This window comes from Tasmannia lanceolata, unplaced genomic scaffold (genome assembly GCF_043159265.1).
Source record: "Tasmannia lanceolata isolate RefF3 unplaced genomic scaffold, GAP_Taslan_0.1 ptg001333l, whole genome shotgun sequence".
NCBI lineage: Eukaryota > Viridiplantae > Streptophyta > Magnoliopsida > Canellales > Winteraceae > Tasmannia > Tasmannia lanceolata.
The window spans coordinates 7,501-15,000 of NW_027519993.1; positions in this window are offsets into that span (position 1 = coordinate 7,501).

Sequence of the window (7,500 nt, forward strand, 5' to 3'; positions counted from 1 at the left end):
GCATATGGTGGGGAATGGACCACGGTTGCCAAGGCTAGGCATATAGAGAGGAATCGCATTTTTGCCCGGATAGGCACCGGAATGCTTGGCCTTGGCTTGCCATAGCAGGGCATTGCTGGGTTGGGCTCCCTTGGCCTTCCGGGGGCCTTGGACGCTGTCTTGGGAAGACCATGGGCACAAGGCCATGGCATATAGTGAGGAATGGACCACGGTTGGCAAGGCTAGGCATATAGAGAGGAATGGACCACGGTTGCCAAGGTTGCGCAAGTTTTGGGCATTTTTTGCCCGGATATGCCCAAGTATGCCCCGATAGGCCCGTTACGCCCCGGTATGAACGCGTATGCCCGGATAGACTCGGTATGCCTTGGGATACATGCGTATGCCCCGATAGGCTTGGTACGCCCCGATATGCGCACGTGTGCCCCAGTAGGGCTCGGTATGCCCCGGTATGTACGCGTGTGCCCCGATAGGCCCGGTATGCCCCGATATGCACACGTGTGCCCCAATAGGGGTCGGTATGCCCCGGTAGGTACGCGTGTGCCCCGTAATGCACGTTTCGCAGATCTCCCCGCATGTCCCGCCCCTATATGTAATACTTACTTACTTACTTACTTTCTTTCTTGCTTGCTTGCTTGCTTGCAATGGTTGGGAGTGCCCGGCATGCCCCGCTGCAGAGACCAAGGGCGCAATGACTTGGCACCGCGGATGCCGGGACTCCGGCACTTCCCGTGGCACTGATGGTTGGTTCCAAAGACAAAAGGCCGTGCAAGGCCACCGCACCGCGGATGATTTTGCTCGTGCTGGCGCCGTTGTGTGGCCAAAGAACATGCGCGAATGCTCGTGTCGGAAGGGTTGGTGTCCTGGCCCCGCGGGTGTCACGAATGCTCGGTTGCGAAGACCATGGGACCAGAGCCATGGCACGTCGGATGATGGCTCCAGCTGGCGCCCCGGCACTTTCTGTGGCATTGATGCTCGGTTTCAAAGACAAACGTGCGCAGGGCCAGGGGACCGCGGATGACTGCTCGTGCTGGCCCCGTTGGGCGGCATTGATGGTCGGTTGCAAAGAAAATGCGCGATTGCTCGTGTCGGGGCCCGGCAAGCCAAGGCCAAGCGAGCCATGGCACGTCGGATGATGGCTCCAGCTGGCGCCCCGGCACTTTCTGTGGCATTGATGCTCGGTTTCAAAGACAAACGTGCGCAGGGCCAGGGGACCGCGGATGACTGCTCGTGCTGGCCCCGTTGGGCGGCATTGATGGTCGGTTGCAAAGAAAATGCGCGATTGCTCGTGTCGGGGCCTGGCAAGCCAAGGCCAAGCGAGCCATGGCAACGCGGATGATGGCTCGCTAGTGCTGGCGCCGTGCACAGTGGCCTCGCACACTCGCCCTGCACGCTTCCCTTGCACGCAGCCTTGCACACTAGCCTCGCATGCGAGCCTTGCACCCTAGCCATGCAAACTAGCCTTGCACGGTAGCCATGCACACAAGCCGTGCACATTAGCCATGCGCACAAGCCCCGCACACTAGCCTTGCGCACAACCCTTGCACACAAGCAATGCACACAAGCCTTGCACTCAAGCAATGCACACAAGCCCTGGACACTAGCCTTGCACACGGGCCTGGCACACAAGCCTTGGGCACTAGCCTTGCGCACTAGCGTTCCACATGAGCCTTGCACACTAGCCTTGGACACTAGCCTTGCACACAGGCCTTGCACACTAGGCATGCTTGGGCGAGCTGATCCCGCATCAAGTCGACGGGTCTAGGCATTCTTGGGCGCAGATCCCGCATCGTCTCGTCGCGTCTGGGCGCAAACACGTCGCGTCTCGTTGCGTCTTCAGAAGTCGTCGCTAACAGCACCTTTGGTTGCCACTGGTGGTTAGGCTGGTTGGTTGCGCAAACCCTATAGGAGGGTGGCATGCTGGTGGGCGTTTTTGCCCGGATAGGCACTAGAATGTGCAGATTTTGGGCGTTTTTGCCTGGATAGGCTAAGGAATGGGCATGCTTTGGGCGTTTTTGCCCGGATAGGCACCGGAATGCTTGGCCTTGGCTTGTCCTAGCAAGGCATTGCTGGGTTGGGCTCCCTTGGCCTTTTGGGCGCCTTGGACGATGTCTTGCGAAGACCATGGGCACAAGGCCATGGCATATGGTGAGGAAAGGGCCACGGTTGCCAAGGTTAGGCACCGGAATGCTTGGCCTTGGCTTGCCAAAGCAGGGCATTGCTGGGTTGGGCTCCCTTGGCCTTCCGGGCGCCTTGGACACTGTCTTGGGAAGACCATGGGCACAAGGCCATGGCATATGGTGGGGAATGGACCACGGTTGCCAAGGCTAGGCATATAGAGAGGAATTGCATTTTTGCCCGGATAGGCACCGGAATGCTTGGCCTTGGCTTGCCATAGCAGGGCATTGCTGGGTTGGGCTCCCTTGGCCTTCCGGGGGCCTTGGACGCTGTCTTGGGAAGACCATGGGCACAAGGCCATGGCATATAGTGAGGAATGGACCACGGTTGGCAAGGCTAGGCATATAGAGAGGAATGGACCACGGTTGCCAAGGTTGCGCAAGTTTTGGGCATTTTTTGCCCGGATATGCCCAAGTATGCCCCGATAGGCCCGTTACGCCCCGGTATGAACGCGTATGCCCGGATAGACTCGGTATGCCTTGGGATACATGCGTATGCCCCGATAGGCTTGGTACGCCCCGATATGCGCACGTGTGCCCCAGTAGGGCTCGGTATGCCCCGGTATGTACGCGTGTGCCCCGATAGGCCCGGTATGCCCCGATATGCACACGTGTGCCCCAATAGGGGTCGGTATGCCCCGGTAGGTACGCGTGTGCCCCGTAATGCACGTTTCGCAGATCTCCCCGCATGTCCCGCCCCTATATGTAATACTTACTTACTTACTTACTTTCTTTCTTGCTTGCTTGCTTGCTTGCAATGGTTGGGAGTGCCCGGCATGCCCCGCTGCAGAGACCAAGGGCGCAATGACTTGGCACCGCGGATGCCGGGACTCCGGCACTTCCCGTGGCACTGATGGTTGGTTCCAAAGACAAAAGGCCGTGCAAGGCCACCGCACCGCGGATGATTTTGCTCGTGCTGGCGCCGTTGTGTGGCCAAAGAACATGCGCGAATGCTCGTGTCGGAAGGGTTGGTGTCCTGGCCCCGCGGGTGTCACGAATGCTCGGTTGCGAAGACCATGGGACCAGAGCCATGGCACGTCGGATGATGGCTCCAGCTGGCGCCCCGGCACTTTCTGTGGCATTGATGCTCGGTTTCAAAGACAAACGTGCGCAGGGCCAGGGGACCGCGGATGACTGCTCGTGCTGGCCCCGTTGGGCGGCATTGATGGTCGGTTGCAAAGAAAATGCGCGATTGCTCGTGTCGGGGCCTGGCAAGCCAAGGCCAAGCGAGCCATGGCAACGCGGATGATGGCTCGCTAGTGCTGGCGCCGTGCACAGTGGCCTCGCACACTCGCCCTGCACGCTTCCCTTGCACGCAGCCTTGCACACTAGCCTCGCATGCGAGCCTTGCACCCTAGCCATGCAAACTAGCCTTGCACGGTAGCCATGCACACAAGCCGTGCACATTAGCCATGCGCACAAGCCCCGCACACTAGCCTTGCGCACAACCCTTGCACACAAGCAATGCACACAAGCCTTGCACTCAAGCAATGCACACAAGCCCTGGACACTAGCCTTGCACACGGGCCTGGCACACAAGCCTTGGGCACTAGCCTTGCGCACTAGCGTTCCACATGAGCCTTGCACACTAGCCTTGGACACTAGCCTTGCACACAGGCCTTGCACACTAGGCATGCTTGGGCGAGCTGATCCCGCATCAAGTCGACGGGTGTAGGCATTCTTGGGCGCAGATCCCGCATCGTCTCGTCGCGTCTGGGCGCAAACACGTCGCGTCTCGTTGCGTCTTCAGAAGTCGTCGCTAACAGCACCTTTGGTTGCCACTGGTGGTTAGGCTGGTTGGTTGCGCAAACCCTATAGGAGGGTGGCATGCTGGTGGGCGTTTTTGCCCGGATAGGCACTAGAATGTGCAGATTTTGGGCGTTTTTGCCTGGATAGGCTAAGGAATGGGCATGCTTTGGGCGTTTTTGCCCGGATAGGCACCGGAATGCTTGGCCTTGGCTTGTCCTAGCAAGGCATTGCTGGGTTGGGCTCCCTTGGCCTTTTGGGCGCCTTGGACGATGTCTTGCGAAGACCATGGGCACAAGGCCATGGCATATGGTGAGGAAAGGGCCACGGTTGCCAAGGTTAGGCACCGGAATGCTTGGCCTTGGCTTGCCAAAGCAGGGCATTGCTGGGTTGGGCTCCCTTGGCCTTCCGGGCGCCTTGGACACTGTCTTGGGAAGACCATGGGCACAAGGCCATGGCATATGGTGGGGAATGGACCACGGTTGCCAAGGCTAGGCATATAGAGAGGAATTGCATTTTTGCCCGGATAGGCACCGGAATGCTTGGCCTTGGCTTGCCATAGCAGGGCATTGCTGGGTTGGGCTCCCTTGGCCTTCCGGGGGCCTTGGACGCTGTCTTGGGAAGACCATGGGCACAAGGCCATGGCATATAGTGAGGAATGGACCACGGTTGGCAAGGCTAGGCATATAGAGAGGAATGGACCACGGTTGCCAAGGTTGCGCAAGTTTTGGGCATTTTTTGCCCGGATATGCCCAAGTATGCCCCGATAGGCCCGTTACGCCCCGGTATGAACGCGTATGCCCGGATAGACTCGGTATGCCTTGGGATACATGCGTATGCCCCGATAGGCTTGGTACGCCCCGATATGCGCACGTGTGCCCCAGTAGGGCTCGGTATGCCCCGGTATGTACGCGTGTGCCCCGATAGGCCCGGTATGCCCCGATATGCACACGTGTGCCCCAATAGGGGTCGGTATGCCCCGGTAGGTACGCGTGTGCCCCGTAATGCACGTTTCGCAGATCTCCCCGCATGTCCCGCCCCTATATGTAATACTTACTTACTTACTTACTTTCTTTCTTGCTTGCTTGCTTGCTTGCAATGGTTGGGAGTGCCCGGCATGCCCCGCTGCAGAGACCAAGGGCGCAATGACTTGGCACCGCGGATGCCGGGACTCCGGCACTTCCCGTGGCACTGATGGTTGGTTCCAAAGACAAAAGGCCGTGCAAGGCCACCGCACCGCGGATGATTTTGCTCGTGCTGGCGCCGTTGTGTGGCCAAAGAACATGCGCGAATGCTCGTGTCGGAAGGGTTGGTGTCCTGGCCCCGCGGGTGTCACGAATGCTCGGTTGCGAAGACCATGGGACCAGAGCCATGGCACGTCGGATGATGGCTCCAGCTGGCGCCCCGGCACTTTCTGTGGCATTGATGCTCGGTTTCAAAGACAAACGTGCGCAGTGCCAGGGGACCGCGGATGACTGCTCGTGCTGGCCCCGTTGGGCGGCATTGATGGTCGGTTGCAAAGAAAATGCGCGATTGCTCGTGTCGGGGCCCGGCAAGCCAAGGCCAAGCGAGCCATGGCACGTCGGATGATGGCTCCAGCTGGCGCCCCGGCACTTTCTGTGGCATTGATGCTCGGTTTCAAAGACAAACGTGCGCAGGGCCAGGGGACCGCGGATGACTGCTCGTGCTGGCCCCGTTGGGCGGCATTGATGGTCGGTTGCAAAGAAAATGCGCGATTGCTCGTGTCGGGGCCTGGCAAGCCAAGGCCAAGCGAGCCATGGCAACGCGGATGATGGCTCGCTAGTGCTGGCGCCGTGCACAGTGGCCTCGCACACTCGCCCTGCACGCTTCCCTTGCACGCAGCCTTGCACACTAGCCTCGCATGCGAGCCTTGCACCCTAGCCATGCAAACTAGCCTTGCACGGTAGCCATGCACACAAGCCGTGCACATTAGCCATGCGCACAAGCCCCGCACACTAGCCTTGCGCACAACCCTTGCACACAAGCCATGCACTCGAGCAATGCACACAAGCCTTGCACTCAAGCAATGCACACAAGCCCTGGACACTAGCCTTGCACACGGGCCTGGCACACAAGCCTTGGGCACTAGCCTTGCGCACTAGCGTTCCACATGAGCCTTGCACACTAGCCTTGGACACTAGCCTTGCACACAGGCCTTGCACACTAGGCATGCTTGGGCGAGCTGATCCCGCATCAAGTCGACGGGTCTAGGCATTCTTGGGCGCAGATCCCGCATCGTCTCGTCGCGTCTGGGCGCAAACACGTCGCGTCTCGTTGCGTCTTCAGAAGTCGTCGCTAACAGCACCTTTGGTTGCCACTGGTGGTTAGGCTGGTTGGTTGCGCAAACCCTATAGGAGGGTGGCATGCTGGTGGGCGTTTTTGCCCGGATAGGCACTAGAATGTGCAGATTTTGGGCGTTTTTGCCTGGATAGGCTAAGGAATGGGCATGCTTTGGGCGTTTTTGCCCGGATAGGCACCGGAATGCTTGGCCTTGGCTTGTCCTAGCAAGGCATTGCTGGGTTGGGCTCCCTTGGCCTTTTGGGCGCCTTGGACGATGTCTTGCGAAGACCATGGGCACAAGGCCATGGCATATGGTGAGGAAAGGACCACGGTTGCCAAGGTTAGGCACCGGAATGCTTGGCCTTGGCTTGCCAAAGCAGGGCATTGCTGGGTTGGGCTCCCTTGGCCTTCCGGGCGCCTTGGACACTGTCTTGGGAAGACCATGGGCACAAGGCCATGGCATATGGTGGGGAATGGACCACGGTTGCCAAGGCTAGGCATATAGAGAGGAATTGCATTTTTGCCCGGATAGGCACCGGAATGCTTGGCCTTGGCTTGCCATAGCAGGGCATTGCTGGGTTGGGCTCCCTTGGCCTTCCGGGGGCCTTGGACGCTGTCTTGGGAAGACCATGGGCACAAGGCCATGGCATATAGTGAGGAATGGACCACGGTTGGCAAGGCTAGGCATATAGAGAGGAATGGACCACGGTTGCCAAGGTTGCGCAAGTTTTGGGCATTTTTTGCCCGGATATGCCCAAGTATGCCCCGATAGGCCCGTTACGCCCCGGTATGAACGCGTATGCCCGGATAGACTCGGTATGCCTTGGGATACATGCGTATGCCCCGATAGGCTTGGTACGCCCCGATATGCGCACGTGTGCCCCAGTAGGGCTCGGTATGCCCCGGTATGTACGCGTGTGCCCCGATAGGCCCGGTATGCCCCGATATGCACACGTGTGCCCCAATAGGGGTCGGTATGCCCCGGTAGGTACGCGTGTGCCCCGTAATGCACGTTTCGCAGATCTCCCCGCATGTCCCGCCCCTATATGTAATACTTACTTACTTACTTACTTTCTTTCTTGCTTGCTTGCTTGCTTGCAATGGTTGGGAGTGCCCGGCATGCCCCGCTGCAGAGACCAAGGGCGCAATGACTTGGCACCGCGGATGCCGGGACTCCGGCACTTCCCGTGGCACTGATGGTTGGTTCCAAAGACAAAAGGCCGTGCAAGGCCACCACACCGCGGATGATTTTGCTCGTGCTGGCGCCGTTGTGTGGCCA